The 14,861-nt window shown below is 40.9% G+C and overlaps 2 long non-coding RNA genes and 1 pseudogene across 2 annotated transcripts; 1 reads left to right on the forward strand and 2 right to left on the reverse strand.

Annotated features, from left to right (window-relative positions):
- Positions 1 to 8,447: 8,447 nt before the first annotated feature.
- LOC146472603 (uncharacterized) lies at positions 8,448 to 10,763 on the forward strand (annotated as a pseudogene).
- A 721-nt stretch (positions 10,764 to 11,484) lies between these two features.
- On the reverse strand, positions 11,485 to 12,870 carry LOC146472604 (uncharacterized). The gene is made up of 3 exons (XR_014866559.1): positions 12,788 to 12,870; positions 11,716 to 12,755; positions 11,485 to 11,621 (listed from the first exon to the last, which is right to left on the reverse strand). It is a non-coding gene; the product is annotated as an uncharacterized LOC146472604 (long non-coding RNA).
- Positions 12,871 to 13,757: 887 nt separating this feature from the next.
- On the reverse strand, positions 13,758 to 14,819 carry LOC146472605 (uncharacterized). Its single transcript, XR_014866558.1, has 2 exons — positions 14,638 to 14,819; positions 13,758 to 14,283 (listed from the first exon to the last, which is right to left on the reverse strand). It is a non-coding gene; the product is annotated as an uncharacterized LOC146472605 (long non-coding RNA).
- Between the last annotated feature and the right edge of the window lie 42 nt (positions 14,820 to 14,861).

Below are 14,861 nucleotides of genomic sequence, written 5' to 3' on the forward strand. Positions count from 1 at the left end.
AAACACAACAATCCCAGGCAGCTCGCAGACATAGAACATTACGTGCTACTCGTAAGTAGGGTGTACGCATGCAGAAATGATCATCGGATAATTGGTCACGACCCTAAAATTCTAAAGAAGTTTGGACAGGTAGAACTGATCCCTTTCCTTCTTTTGCACAAGTATGGTATTACCCGACGTTTGTACAGATTAATTGTTGTTCATACGGCGTCTGGGATGAGGTACAGGGACGTGGAAGCAGTTTTAACAGAGATGTGGAATAGTTATCACACAGAAGTGCGCATAAGGGCGTTAGCACTATTACCAGCAGGGATGAGAACATTAGAGGACAAAGCAACTCAATCTACAACGCCGAAGATTTCACAGTTAATACCCAACAGAAAACTGATCCGCCAGTGCTTTGTTTATGACTATTCCACGAAAGAAAAACTGTACAATGCACGCATGGCATCTTTCACGGGCAATTGGCTATCTTCTGACCACACGTTTAAGGTAGCTGGCAATGTCGGTATATGGCAAAATGGCCTTTGGATTCGTCAGTTCGACTCCTTGTTTTCTGTTATGAATGAGGACGGCATTGTCCTTGCTTGGCAGTTAACACGAGGTACTGGTTTTGCCAGAGTCAAGACTTTACTCGTGGGGATTAGGAAAAGGCTAGTAAGAAACGGAATCACCTTACAGGGATTTACTATCGACAACTGTTGCGCTTGGAGGTTACTCCTCCAAGCGGTGTTTGGAGTCATTCCAGTTAAACTTGATCTCTTTCATGCTGTGCAACGCATCGCTAGCAAAATTAAAAAAAGGCACCCATTAAGAAGGCAATGCCTTGATTCCTTTCGCTTAGTCTTCCGAACGTTGGGCGACATTGGGAAAGAGCGTAAGAAGCCGACGCCCGCTCGATCAGTGATGTTGGCCAATTTAGAAAGATTTATCGAAAACTGGAAGACTATTGAAGTTTCAGGGGAGAAAGTACTTTCACAAAATGCCCATAACCAATTGGACAAGTTGAGAGTACACATTGAGAAAGGTTGCTTGGAAGAGATTCCTCCCAAAGCAGGAACAAGTAGACAAGAATCAATGCATAAAAGCCTCCGAAAAAGCGTAGAAAAAAGGAGAGTGGGTGTTAAAGCAGCAGTGGCAAGTATAGGTACGTGCCTATACAGGTGGAATGAAAGACGGATATTGGAAAACGAGGGATCGTGCCATTCGCCACTTCCAGTCACACAGTACCAGGACTTGACAGTAGATCAGGAAGAAGTATTTGGTACTGGAATGATTCAAAATCCAAACAGTTTTAGCGATGATGACTCTGAAGATAACACTGACGCCACTGCACGTGAAACTGATTCAACTGCGGAGAGCGCTAGCGATGACGGGGACTGTGGGACTGATGACAACGATAATGTGAGGATAGGCAAAGAAGACACATATCATAGAGTTCTAGAGTATGCCATGTATATGAAGAACTTGGCTCAAAATTTGCAAGCAAAATGTGATGCACCTACAATGAAAGTAAATGTGACTCAGTTTGTTGGACGGAGCCTCCTATTGTTCACATCGCATGCTCACTACTCCACGCCAGACACGGTAAAATGCAACGAGATGTTAACTAGCATTTTAAATGCATTTGGATTCCAACAGTTACCAATGCCAGGAGACGGAGACTGTTTTCTACATTGCATATCAATCAGTCTAAGCTCCTTTCTTACAGGAGAGAACTCCATGCTGACCTCGTACTTGAAATCGATCGGTATAAGCGTAGACATGCCTAACGAGGATAAAATACACCTTCTTCGGCGGTTGATTGTACAGGAATTCATGGGGCCTAATCGGCACGTTTACGAGCCATTTATGATAACAAGCACCACTGATTCGTATGAATCAGAAGCGCAGAAGTTCCTTGAGTCGGGTCATTACGATTCTGAATTAGGAAACTGTGTTCCACTTGCGATGAGCAACATCCTGCAAATACCTCTAGTTATTTTTACGTCGATGGAAAATTATCCTATTACACAAGTCATTCCGAGAACAAGAGTACTTTCTGAAGTTCCGATATACCTCGCTTATAGTCATAGTGATAGCGGACACTATAACTTAGCCGTTGAAGGAAATCGCAATCGCACACAGGCGAATTATGCTACAACTGAAGCAACCGGCAAAGCTGAGCCAGACATGCATTTACAAGTCGAGGTCGACCTCCCTACTAAACATGAAGCGGGATGCTCGTGCGGTCGCGGAGCAGCGGGGAAGACAGGAAAAAGTGAATTTTGCAAATACTATAAGTCGCGCTGTCCGTGCTTTCGTAAACTGCGAGGCTGCAACGATCAGTGTTCCTGTCGTTCGTGCGACAATCCATTTGGTAAAAAGGCTCAGGAAAAAGTTCAAGAAAAAGGTATCTTTGATCCGCTACCAAGAAAAAGACCAAAGCAAGACCTTCAACAAGATATCAAGCAGACAGACAAAGGATATATGGAAAACAAAACAGAAAAGCCCATTGCTACAAGCTGGTTGCAAGACGAACTGTATGTAATTGAAGCGCTGTTCTTGTACTTGTTAGTTACAAGCCAAGAAATCACTCCAGACAAGATCTTTGCAGACTACCACAAGATAATAGAATTCTGCTCAGAAGTGACCAGTTATCAAAATGTGTTTTGTATGCGTCCTAGATCCTTGTCAGCAATAACAAAGAAACTACAAGAAATAAAGGACAAATTAAAAGTCGACGAGGAATTATTTAAAAAGCAAATCCAATACAACTGGTTTTCTGACTAAATCGTTATTGCGCTCACAGATTATAGAACACATCTTGTTCCGACGGGCAATCTTGTTCTCAGGGATTCATTATCATTGGTTATTGAAATAAGTTTTACCTGAGTTTTCAGTCATCGCTTACCATTATTTCACGTTTCACGTGTAACTTCCAAACACAATAAGCACTTAAAAAATTAGACGCAACTAAATTCTGCGTGCTCGTTTAGTTTTCATGATTCTTGATTAAGCGCCTAAGAAAAAGGTACAAGTTTTCTGTATGAACCTATTGCGTTCAATTTTAGGTAAAAAAATCTTTTTAAATATACTGCCAAAAAATAATCTGTCCAAACTAGAAGCAATTGTTAGTGTTAGTCTTTAGTGTGTCACTGACGGCAACTGATGTCGGACATTTAAGTGATTTTCACATTGAATAGGTCGCAAGGTCCATGTTCTGCTTATATTAGAGAAAATATGTATTTTTATTGATAGCAAAGGGCTCTTGTGGAGCAAAAAACTTTCATTTTTGGCTCTTTATATTTCTTAGGTTTCTAGTCTATATCCTCGTTTGCTAGCCGTATAAGGTAAATCAATAATTATAAGAGGAATTTATTTATACAAACAACTGCTTTTATAAATCAATAAAATTAGTAATAACGGCCACTAGCTTGGATGGATTTTTTTATATATATTTCTCAGGTGCGAGGTATATGGGATCAGGGACCAAGGGCAAAAAATTGGGTAGGGTCAGGGCTCACAAGCAGTGGGATCGGAAACAGTAGTGCTGTGAGGGGATCAGGGATCAAGTTTTCCGACAGAAAATCAAACATCATAAACTGACAAAATTAGGTATAATTGGACAGAAAGAGCGACCGCCGTTTACAAACTCAAATGTATTTTTGAGGGTTTTTGCGGAAACATTTTATCCCGGAATCATTGCTCGATCGTGCGTTACGCACACTAAAGCTTTACAATTATGACACAGGGTAACCAAACCAGAAAAAATTCCAGAACAGTATTATTAGGAGAAGCAGATAATGAGTTATGGTTGGATGTGCGACTGAACTGAGTTGGTCAACCGGTAAAATGAAACTATTATGCCGATAGGAAATCGGAAGGCCGATAGGATAGAAAGTTAATTTGACGGGAGTCAAATTCTCATTCAGTCATTCTCCATTTCATGAATGCGGTGACTAAGTTTTAAAAAAAACCTCAAGCGACACTTCACTTTGACCTATTTTGTATTTTATTCAGGTTTAATCAAGCAACAATTATTCGCCGTTTGTCCGACCAATCCTGTGTTCCTACTGATCCTACGTTCCCACTGATCCTAAATTCCTACTGATCCTGTGTTCCTACTGATCCTAAGTTCCTACTGATCCTGTGTTCCTACCCTACTGATCCTGTGTTCCTACTGATCCTACGTTCCTACTGATCCTACGTTCTTACTGATCCTGTGTTCCTACTGATCCTACGTTCCTACTGATCCTGTGTTCCTACTGATCCTGTGTTCCTACTGATCCTGTGTTCCTACTGATCCTACGTTCCTACTGATCCTGTGTTCCTACTGATCCTGTGTTCCTACTGATCCTACGTTCCTACTGATCCTGTATTCCTACTGATCCTGTGTTCCTACTGATCCTGTGTTCCTACTGATCCTGTGTTCCTACTGATCCTGTGTTCCTAGTGATCCTACGTTCCCACTGATCCTACGTTCCTACTGATCCTATGTTCCTACTGATCCTGTGTTCCTACTGATCCTACGTTCCCACTGATCCTACGTTCCTACTGATCCTACGTTCCTACTGATCCTGTGTTCCTACTGATCCTACGTTCCCACTGATCCTACGTTCCTACTGATCCTACGTTCCTACTGATCCTACGTTCCCACTGATCCTACGTTCCCACTGATCCTACGTTCCTACTGATCCTACGTTCCTACTGATCCTACCGATCCTACGATGTCTTTCGTTGGCATTTCTTCTTAGTGACGTCAGTCAGGTCATGACGTCAGTCAGGTCGTCGTACACGAGCCATGAGCCGAAATTTTAGCCTCCCACGCAGACGTTCTTAGGGCAGGAACGCGTGACGAACCCCCAAGAACGTCTGCGTGGGAGGCTACGGAAAATTTGTGAAATTCCATTACGATAACGTAAGCTTCTCAATGGCCTCTTTTCAGTCTCGCGTCGTGGTCTAAGACTGTCAAACAAAGCACGATTCCTTCGCCAGGAACTCACCAATTTCCACCGTTTTACGTGTCGGGTGCTTCTTAGAAGTTATTCTTTCGATTTACCGCTTCAAAATGGTGAAATTTCCGTTTGAAAACGGCACACTTGAGTCCAGAACATGTTAAAACAATATGGCGCGACTATTTAATCCGTCATTAATAAATATATCAAATGATGCATTGACGTCACACAGGTAGGGATGAGTGGGTCCCCTCCCTCACGATATAAGCGACAAGAATGGATTTTGATTGGCCTGCCTTTGTTGAAGACAATCAGAACAATACATCCCGAGTAGGAGAGGGGAGAGTTTAATGAATAAATTAATGTACCGATTTGTAGCTACTACGAAGAAAAAAAAAAAACAAGATGCCTGCTATACTGGCATTACGCGAGATGCTGGGGCTGATTCATTTATTCCAACTGTATGCTTCGCCGATTGATAAAACTATCCTTGCTAATGGAATAGTTTGAGTCACGACGATCGCGTTACGTTGTTTTCCGTGTGTTACGCGACTCAGACTATCAGCGGAAATTTGTCAAATTCCATTACGATAACGTAAGCTTCTCAATGACCTCTTTTCAGTCTCGCGTCGTGGTCTAAGACTGTCAAACAAAGCACCATTCCTTCACTAAGAACTCACCAATTTCCACCGTTTTACGTGTCGGGTGCTTCTTAGAAGTTATTCTTTCGATTTGCCGCTTCAAAATGGTGAAATGTCCCTTTGAAAACGGCACACTTGAGTCCAGAACATGTTAAAACAATATGGCGCGACTTAATCCGTCTTTAATAAATATATCAAATGATGCATTGACGTCACACAGGTAGGGGTGAGTGGGTCCCCTCCCTCGCAATATAAGCGACAAGAATGGATTTTGATTGGCCTGCTTTTGTTGAAGACAATCAAAACAATACATCCCGAGTAGGAGAGGGGAGAGTTTAATGAATAAATTAATGTACCGATTTGTGTATACGACGAAGAAAAAAAAAAAAAGAAATCGACCCGTTTTTAGACACGGTATGCCCCTTCAGGGCATCCCGCGTAAAAAAGAAATCGACCCGTTTTAAGACACGGTATGCCCCCTCGGGGCATCCCGCGTAAATAGATCAAATGATGCGTTGACGTCACACAGGTAGGGGTGAGTGGGTCCCCTCCCTCGCGATGTAAGCGACAAGAATGGATTTTGATTGGCCTGCTTCTGTTGAAGACAATCAGAACAATACACCCCGAGTAGGAGAGGGGTGAGTTTAATGAACAAGATGCCTGCTACACTGGCATTACGCGTGATGCTGGGGCTCATTCATTTATTCCAACTGTATGCTTCGCCGATTGATAAATCTATCCTTGCTAATGGAATAGTTTGAGTCACGAAGATCGCGTTACGTTGTTTTCCTTGTGTTACGCGACTCAGACTTTCACCGGAAATGTGTGGAATTCCATTACGATAACGTAAGCTTCTCAATGACCTCTTTTTAGTCTCGCGTCGTTGTCAAGGACTGTCAAATCCTTCACCATGAACTCACCAATTTCTACCGTTTTAAATGTCGAGTACTTCTTAGAAGTTATTCTTTTGATTTGCCGCTTCAAAATGGTGAAATTTCCGTTTGAAAACGGCACACTTGAGTCCAGAACATGTTATAAACAATATGGTGCCAAATTTAATCCGTTTTTAATAAATAGATCAAATGATGCGTTGACGTCACACAGGTAGGGGTGAGTGGGTCCCCTCCCTCGCGATGTAAGCGACAAGAATGGATTTTGATTGGCCTGCTTCTGTTGAAGACAATTAGAACAATACACCCCGAGTAGGAGAGGGGTGAGTTTAATGAACAAGATGCCTGCTATACTGGCATTACGCGAGATGCTGGGGCTGATTCATTTATTCCAACTGTATGCTTCGCCGATTGATAAAACTATCCTTGCTAATGGAATAGTTTGAGTCACGACGATCGCGTTACGTTGTTTTCCGTGTGTTACGCGACTCAGACTATCAGCGGAAATTTGTCAAATTCCATTACGATAACGTAAGCTTCTCAATGACCTCTTTTCAGTCTCGCGTCGTGGTCTAAGACTGTCAAACAAAGCACGATTCCTTCACTAAGAACTCACCAATTTCCACCGTTTTACGTGTCGGGTGCTTCTTAGAAGTTATTCTTTCGATTTACGGCTTCAAAATGGTGAAATTTCCCTTTGAAAACGGCACACTTGAGTCCAGAACATGTTAAAACAATATGGCGCGACTTAATCCGTCTTTAATAAATATATCAAATGATGCATTGACGTCACACAGGTAGGGGTGAGTGGGTCCCCTCCCTCGCAATATAAGCGACAAGAATGGATTTTGATTGGCCTGCTTTTGTTGAAGACAATCAAAACAATACATCCCGAGTAGGAGAGGGGAGAGTTTAATGAACAAGATGCCTGCTATACTGGCATTACGCGAGATGCTGGGGCTGATTCATTTATTCCAACTGTATGCTTCGCCGATTGATAAAACTATCCTTGCTAATGGAATAGTTTGAGTCACGACGATCGCGTTACGTTGTTTTCCGTATGTTACGCGACTCAGACTATCAGCGGAAATTTGTGGAATTCCATTACGATAACGTAAGCTTCTCAATGACCTCTTTTCAGTCTCGCGTCGTGGTCTAAGACTGTCAAACAAAGCACGATTCCTTCACTAAGAACTCACCAATTTCCACCGTTTTACGTGTCGGGTGCTTCTTAGAAGTTATTCTTTCGATTTACGGCTTCAAAATGGTGAATTTTCCCTTTGAAAACGGCACACTTGAGTCCAGAACATGTTAAAACAATATGGCGCGACTTAATCCGTCTTTAATAAATATATCAAATGATGCATTGACGTCACACAGGTAGGGGTGAGTGGGTCCCCTCCCTCGCAATATAAGCGACAAGAATGGATTTTGATTGGCCTGCTTTTGTTGAAGACAATCAAAACAATACATCCCGAGTAGGAGAGGGGAGAGTTTAATGAATAAATTAATGTACCGATTTGTGTATACGACGAAGAAAAAAAAAAAGAAATCGACCCGTTTTAAGACACGGTATGCCCCCTCAGGGCATCCCGCGTAATAAATTAATGTACCGATTTGTGTATACGACGAAGAAAAAAAAAAAGAAATCGACCCGTTTTAAGACACGGTATGCCCCCTCAGGGCATCCCGCGTAATAAATTAATGTACCGATTTGAAGCTACGACGAAGAAAAAGAAATCGTCCCGTTTTTAGACACGGTATGCCCCCTCAGGGCATCCCGCGTAATAAATTAATGTACCGATTTGTAGCTACGACGAAGAAAAAGAAATCGTCCCGTTTTTAGACACGGTATGCCCCCTCAGGGCATCCCGCGTAATAAATTAATGTACCGATTTGTAGCTACGAGGAAGAAAAAAAAAAAGAAATCGACCCGTTTTTAGACACGGTATGCCCCCTCAGGGCATCCCGCGTAACAATAATACACAAGCCTCCACACGTACACGTAATCGCCGTAAACGCAAACCACGTAACACTCGCACAACCATCAGACTTGACACAACCTCTGTCATTAACCTGTCACAAACTCCACTTTCTAACGACGAATCATCAGTTCTTGCTCGCGGTTTAACCTTTTGCCCTACACCCAGACGTATTAATTGGTCAGAAGTGTCAGCTGACATTAATGACTTCACACGACGCATGCGACTTACGGAATACTTTCACGATTATAACAATGCCTCTAATCCTAACCCAACTAACCAATTCCGCAACAAAAGCTCATGGACGCCTCCCACTAACAGAGATTCAGCATTAAACGCATACATAGATGCTATCAAACATGACATCTCCACCTCTAATCTCAATCATATAACCGACAACTTAACCTCACATGAACGACAATCATTACGGAATCTTAAGAAACGACAAGACATCGTTATCAAACCGGCCGACAAAGGCTCTGGGACGGTAGTGATGGACAAAACCTGGTACATAGACGAATGTAATCGACAGCTTAACGACGTTAAATTCTACAGAAAACAAGACGGAGACATAACTAACCAAATTCAACAACGAGTTACTATTTACGTTCAACGCATGCTCAAAGACGGCTACATTGACGAAAAGACGAAACAATACCTTATACAAACTGACGTTAAACCTGGACGCTTTTACATTTTACCTAAAATTCACAAAACTGGAAAACCCAGGACGCCCCATAGTTTCATCTAACGGCCACCCTACTGAACGCATCTCACAATTCGTTGACTACCACATTAACCCTCTCGTCTCTTCCTTGGATTCGCACATTAAAGACACTACTGACTTCCTTAACAAACTCTCTAACCTTGGAACTCTACCTAGTAACGCCATGCTTGTCACTCTAGACGTTTCATCATTGTACACCAACATTCCACACAACGAAGGAATTGATGCTTGCCGTCATTTCCTTGAAACTCGTACGGACAAACACATTCCTACTGAGACACTTTGTGACCTTTTACGCATAATACTGACCATGAATAACTTCACATTTAATCAGCAACACTATATATCTTCAGGTCCATGGTACTGCCATGGGTACTAAGATGGCTCCTTCATTTGCTAACCTTTTTCTCGGCATTTTCGAAATTAACGCTCTCTCTAATGCTCCTTTCCATGTCCATACCTGGTGGAGGTTCCTTGATGATATTTTTATGATTTGGACTGAAGGTCTAGATCATCTTAAAATATTCATCGATTACCTCAATAATATTCAGTTCACTAGCAGTCACTCATTAACTAACGTTCCTTTTCTCGACGTAATGGTATCTCTACATAACGGCACTATACAAACTGACCTATACACTAAACCTACAGATAAACACCAACATCTTCTTAGTTCATCTTGCCATCCTCAACATACTAAAACATCTATTCCATTTAGCTTAGCTCTTCGCATCCGCCGTATCTGTTCTACTAACGCTACATTTCAAATCCGCATTAATGAATTAAAAGCTTATCTCCTCGCACGAGGATATCATAACACCTTCCTGGACTCACAATTCCTACGAGCTGCTAATATTTCTCGCACTGACGCTCTGCAAACTAACCGTAACGACTCTATTAACCGCATACCTTTTGTCGTTACATATAACCCAGCACTTCCTCACCTCTCTAATATATTACGCAAACATTTTAACATATTACTTTCCTCCGACCGTTGCAGGGACGTTTTTAAACACCCACATATCGTCGCTTACAGACGCACTTCCAACCTTCGCGACATTTTAGTTAAAGCACAGCTACCGACTGTCACCGCTCCTAACAGCACTAATTCACCACCAGGATCTTTCCGCTGTGGACAAAATTGCGCCACTTGTCCTTACATTACTAACGGTCTTAAACATTACACATTTTCTTCCACAGGCGAAACCCGTAACATCACTTCACACATAACCTGTAACACCAAAAATTTAATCTACATGGTACAATGTAACCGCTGCCATTTACAATACATAGGTGAAACTAAGCGACGTCTCAAAGACAGATTCAACGAACATAGACGCCCAGTTGACAAAACTAACATTACATCCAAACCAACCACTGTTTCTGAACATTTTCTTTCTCAACCTAACCACTGCCACACTGACATGCAACTAATACCACTTGAAGTTATCCACTCCTCACGTGATTCAATCAGAAAAGCCAGAGAGTCTTTTCTTATAGATTTAGCGGGGACCTTGGAACCCCACGGTTTGAATAGACGTGATGAATTGTAATTTTTTTTATTTTATTTTACTTATTTCCTCATCCTTTGGGGGTGTCTAGAAAACTCAGACCTAGAAAACTCAGACCTCAGACCTCAGACCTAGAAAACTCAGACCCCCTTCAAACTGCATGTAGAAATCTCAGAAGAAAAAAAGGTTGGAACTTGGAATACATTTTCATTACGGTGAAATATTATACGCTATATTTGTACAGTGTCTGCCTTTTATTATTTTATGCAAGATAACGGGAAAGATAACAACAATGTTTCCTGTTTCGTCTCATGACACGAATTTGCTCTTTATGAGAATAAATCGACTGATTGGCATTTGTAAATTTCTAAAATAATAAAATATTTTATACTTAAAAAATCACGGCTCGTGTCAAATTGTCTACAGTGACAATCGCCAGTGGTGGTTGGACACGGTCCGCAAAGCATGCTGGGGCGAGTTGTCGGTTCGAGGTCAGTTGTAACAAACCTTCGTGCTGTGCGGATCTCAAGAAATGACAAATTTTCGCTTCAAAAAGGCAGAAAATCGGTTAATTCGGTAATTTTTTCGATAAGTTTTCTCTGGTTACCGTTAGCGGACATCGACTGACTAATGTAACGCTCAAAACGTTGGGTTTACATGGCAATCCTAGCGATCGATCGATCGAAAGCCAGTACAGCCGAAACTGCTCCATGTAATTACCACTTCCATACAATTGCAAAACCAATCCTGTCGTCCTTCTATGAAATCGTACCTTTTGAATTATAATGTACGATCACGGGCTTGAAAATCTGGCATTGAAATATTCAGAGTTCATAACTACTGGAATCCAATTCTGGTGGAAATAGCCGAATATTATAATACGAAATGAAGTAAACAAGGATTGTGGGGAAATGAAGATTTTCACGGCCTTCCCTGCTAGCAGAGGTCTCTGACGGCGAGAAGGGAGAGAGACTCTCTCCCTTCTCGCCGTCAGAGACCTCTGCTAGCAGGGAATTCACGGCCTTACTGGATAGGAATTTCGTTTAACCATTCTGTATACTGGTTGCCAATGAGACTGGGACATGGAAAAAAGCTCTCACACAAGTTCAGCTTGCAAGAGTCATAGATTTTAGCCACACAGGAGTACTAAATATATGTTTGATATAACAAGTTTTTCAATAATAATTTGTTTTATTACATCACATTTTGCATGAGGGAAATGAAAACATCAAATTGATCTTGAATGAAATAAGTCAAAAAACCTTGTAAACAATGCCAAATACTCTACCTTCCTTTACTGGGCAGACCCTTACTTTGTATGAAAGAGTCAGTGTATTTGATCAAGGTGAGGGGCCCTAGGTGCATGCTCCCTCTTCAATTATATATTTAAAAGAAAATTAGGCCTTGTAATACAAACATCAATACACAAAACAATGTTATGGATATTATGTACATTAGTACCCTCAAACATAGAGAGTGTGAAAGCCAAAAGGTAAGGTGGTAAGGAATCACAAATGAACAATAAAAATTCAGAGTAAGTACAAATAGCTGCACAAAAATGATTACTCGTTTCCATAGTCCAACAGCTAAACTATGATAGCACACAATATAAAAATATTGACTTCACAAAAGTTTTGCCCCCCCCCCCCCCCATCCCCCTTTCCCATTACTACAGTGGTTCAGCCTTATGAAAAAATCCAAAAAACCTGTGAGCAATATTCTCTTTGATCTTGGAAGATGTCTGGTTCAGTACTAACAAGACAGACTACCAACTGTTAAATCTATGTTTTTATTTTATTTTAATAATAACAATCACATTAATAATGAAAACTGCTGTATATATTGCACATGTAATTCATAACTTGGCAAAGGGGCACAGTATTATAGTCAAAATAGATGTCCTCCTCTCCTTTACATGTACTAGTCACTTTAAATCTACAACATATCCATTATAATTATGTTATTGGATAATTTGGAGAAATATTGAAATACAAATTGAGGGGAACTCTGCTCACAAGGCATGCCCCCCACTCATAAACTAAGGGCCTGTTTACATCGAAATGTTTTCTGTACACCAATGTGAAGGTGGATGACTCGACATAGTTCGCAGAGCATACCAGAGATTTCAGCCACAGACAATAGTCAAGTACAATTCAGGGGCACAGTATTATAGTCACACTAGTCCCCCTCTCCTCTACATGTGCTTGTCACTTTAAATCTACAACATATCCAATAATTATGTAATTAGATTGGAGAAATATTGAAAATACAAATTGAGGGGAACTCTGCTCACAAGGCATGCCCCCCCCCCCCCCCCCACTCATAAACTAAGGGCCTGTTTACATCGAAGTGTATTTTGTACACCAATGTGAAGGTGGATGACTCGACATAGTTTGCAAAAAGAGCATACCAGAGACAATAGCAATGACAATAATTATTGAGATCAAACTTGGAAAAGGGGCACAGAATTATAGTCACGCCAGATGTCTCCTTCTCCTTTGCATGTACTTGTCACTTTAAATCTACAACATATCCAATAATTATGAATTAGATTGGAGAAATATTGAAAAATAAATTGAGGGGAACTTTGCTCACAAGGCATGCTAAGGGCCTGTTTACATCGAAGTGTATCTTGTACACCAATGTGAAGGTGGATGACTCGACATAGTTTGCAAAAAGACATACCAGAGATTTCAGCCACTGACAATAGCAATTACAACAATTATTGAGATCAAACTTGGAAAAGGGGCACAGAATTATAGTCACACCAGATGTCTCCTTCTGCTTTGCATGTACTTGTCACTTTAAATCTACAACATATCCAATAATTGTGAATTAGATTGGAGAAATATTGAAAAACAAATTGAGGGGAACTCTGCTCACAAGGCATGCCCCCTCACTCATAAACTAAGGGCCTGTTTACATCGAAGAGTATCTTGTACACCAATGTGAAGGTGGATGACTCCACATAGTTTGCCGAGCATACCAGAGATTTCAGCTACTGCCAATAGTCAAGATTAATTGAGATCAAATTAGCATACATCTACTTTGAAGGTCATCTTGCAAATCAGCTGTCAATCCCTTTTATTAACAACACAAATTACATACAATTTATACACAATTATATATTTATACCATAAGCACAGAGGTAATAGGTCAAATCATCAATAGAGATTTCATATATGCTTGACTTTTGATGTAAAATATATGCCTGAAGTGACCAAATATTTTTTTGTATGGGAATATATGGAAATATATACAGTCAGTTAACGCATAGAGAGTATAAATATACAGCTCAGGCATGCAAATTGTTGTACAAGCATACAAGATATACTTTAAAAGTATAAGTAGAATGTAATTTCTGCACAACTGATTCTTAATTTAAAGGAACTAAGTCGCAAGTGTTTCCCCTTTTTGGTTATTAATTTTTCTGTGGATCTGTGCTTGTGATAATATTTCTGATATTTTAGTCGACATCTACCAACAGTCCATAGATCTCCATAGCCCTGAAGCCTCAACATTTTTGTCCTAAGGTGAAATAGCAGGTCATTTAGAACAGCTGGCTAGAGCTTTCACTTGAGCTTTAGTTGTAAACCTAGAGACAAATCAAGCAAAGAGGAAAACGTCACAATAAATCTTTATGTTACATCGTGACTCGCTCATTTTTTGCTCCTCACAATTGCCAAACTTTAAACGCACATAGCAGAAAAACGGTGAGAGGTGCGATGGGGTGCGATGCCTTAAAATCCAAGAGCAACTCTTTATTAAACAAATGGTGAAATTTTTTTTCTTGGAACCTTCACGATATAGCGTCAAAAAGCAAACGCGTCCATTGATCATTGCACGTGGAGAAAAGCCGCCATATTGGACAAGCTTGCGAGGAAGTCGAATATTGACGACAATAACAAAGGAAATGATGAGAAAATACAATCACTGGTCACCTACATACCTCGTCATTTGTTGAATCCTTTCATTTGGAAGAAAAGCCGTATACACGGTGAATAAAATAGTAAATAAGACGAAGCAATTATTCGCGTGAAGATCCTTCCTGAAAACGCTGGTGAAAGAATACGGTGATGTGATTGGCCAATTACTGCTACCATGATGCTCTTCGGACCGTGTCCAACCACCACTGGACAATCGCCTAACTTGACAAGAAAACTCAGACCCCCC

Source organism: Pavona decussata, unplaced genomic scaffold (genome assembly GCF_977016875.1).
Source record: "Pavona decussata unplaced genomic scaffold, jaPavDecu1.1 SCAFFOLD_98, whole genome shotgun sequence".
NCBI lineage: Eukaryota > Metazoa > Cnidaria > Anthozoa > Scleractinia > Agariciidae > Pavona > Pavona decussata.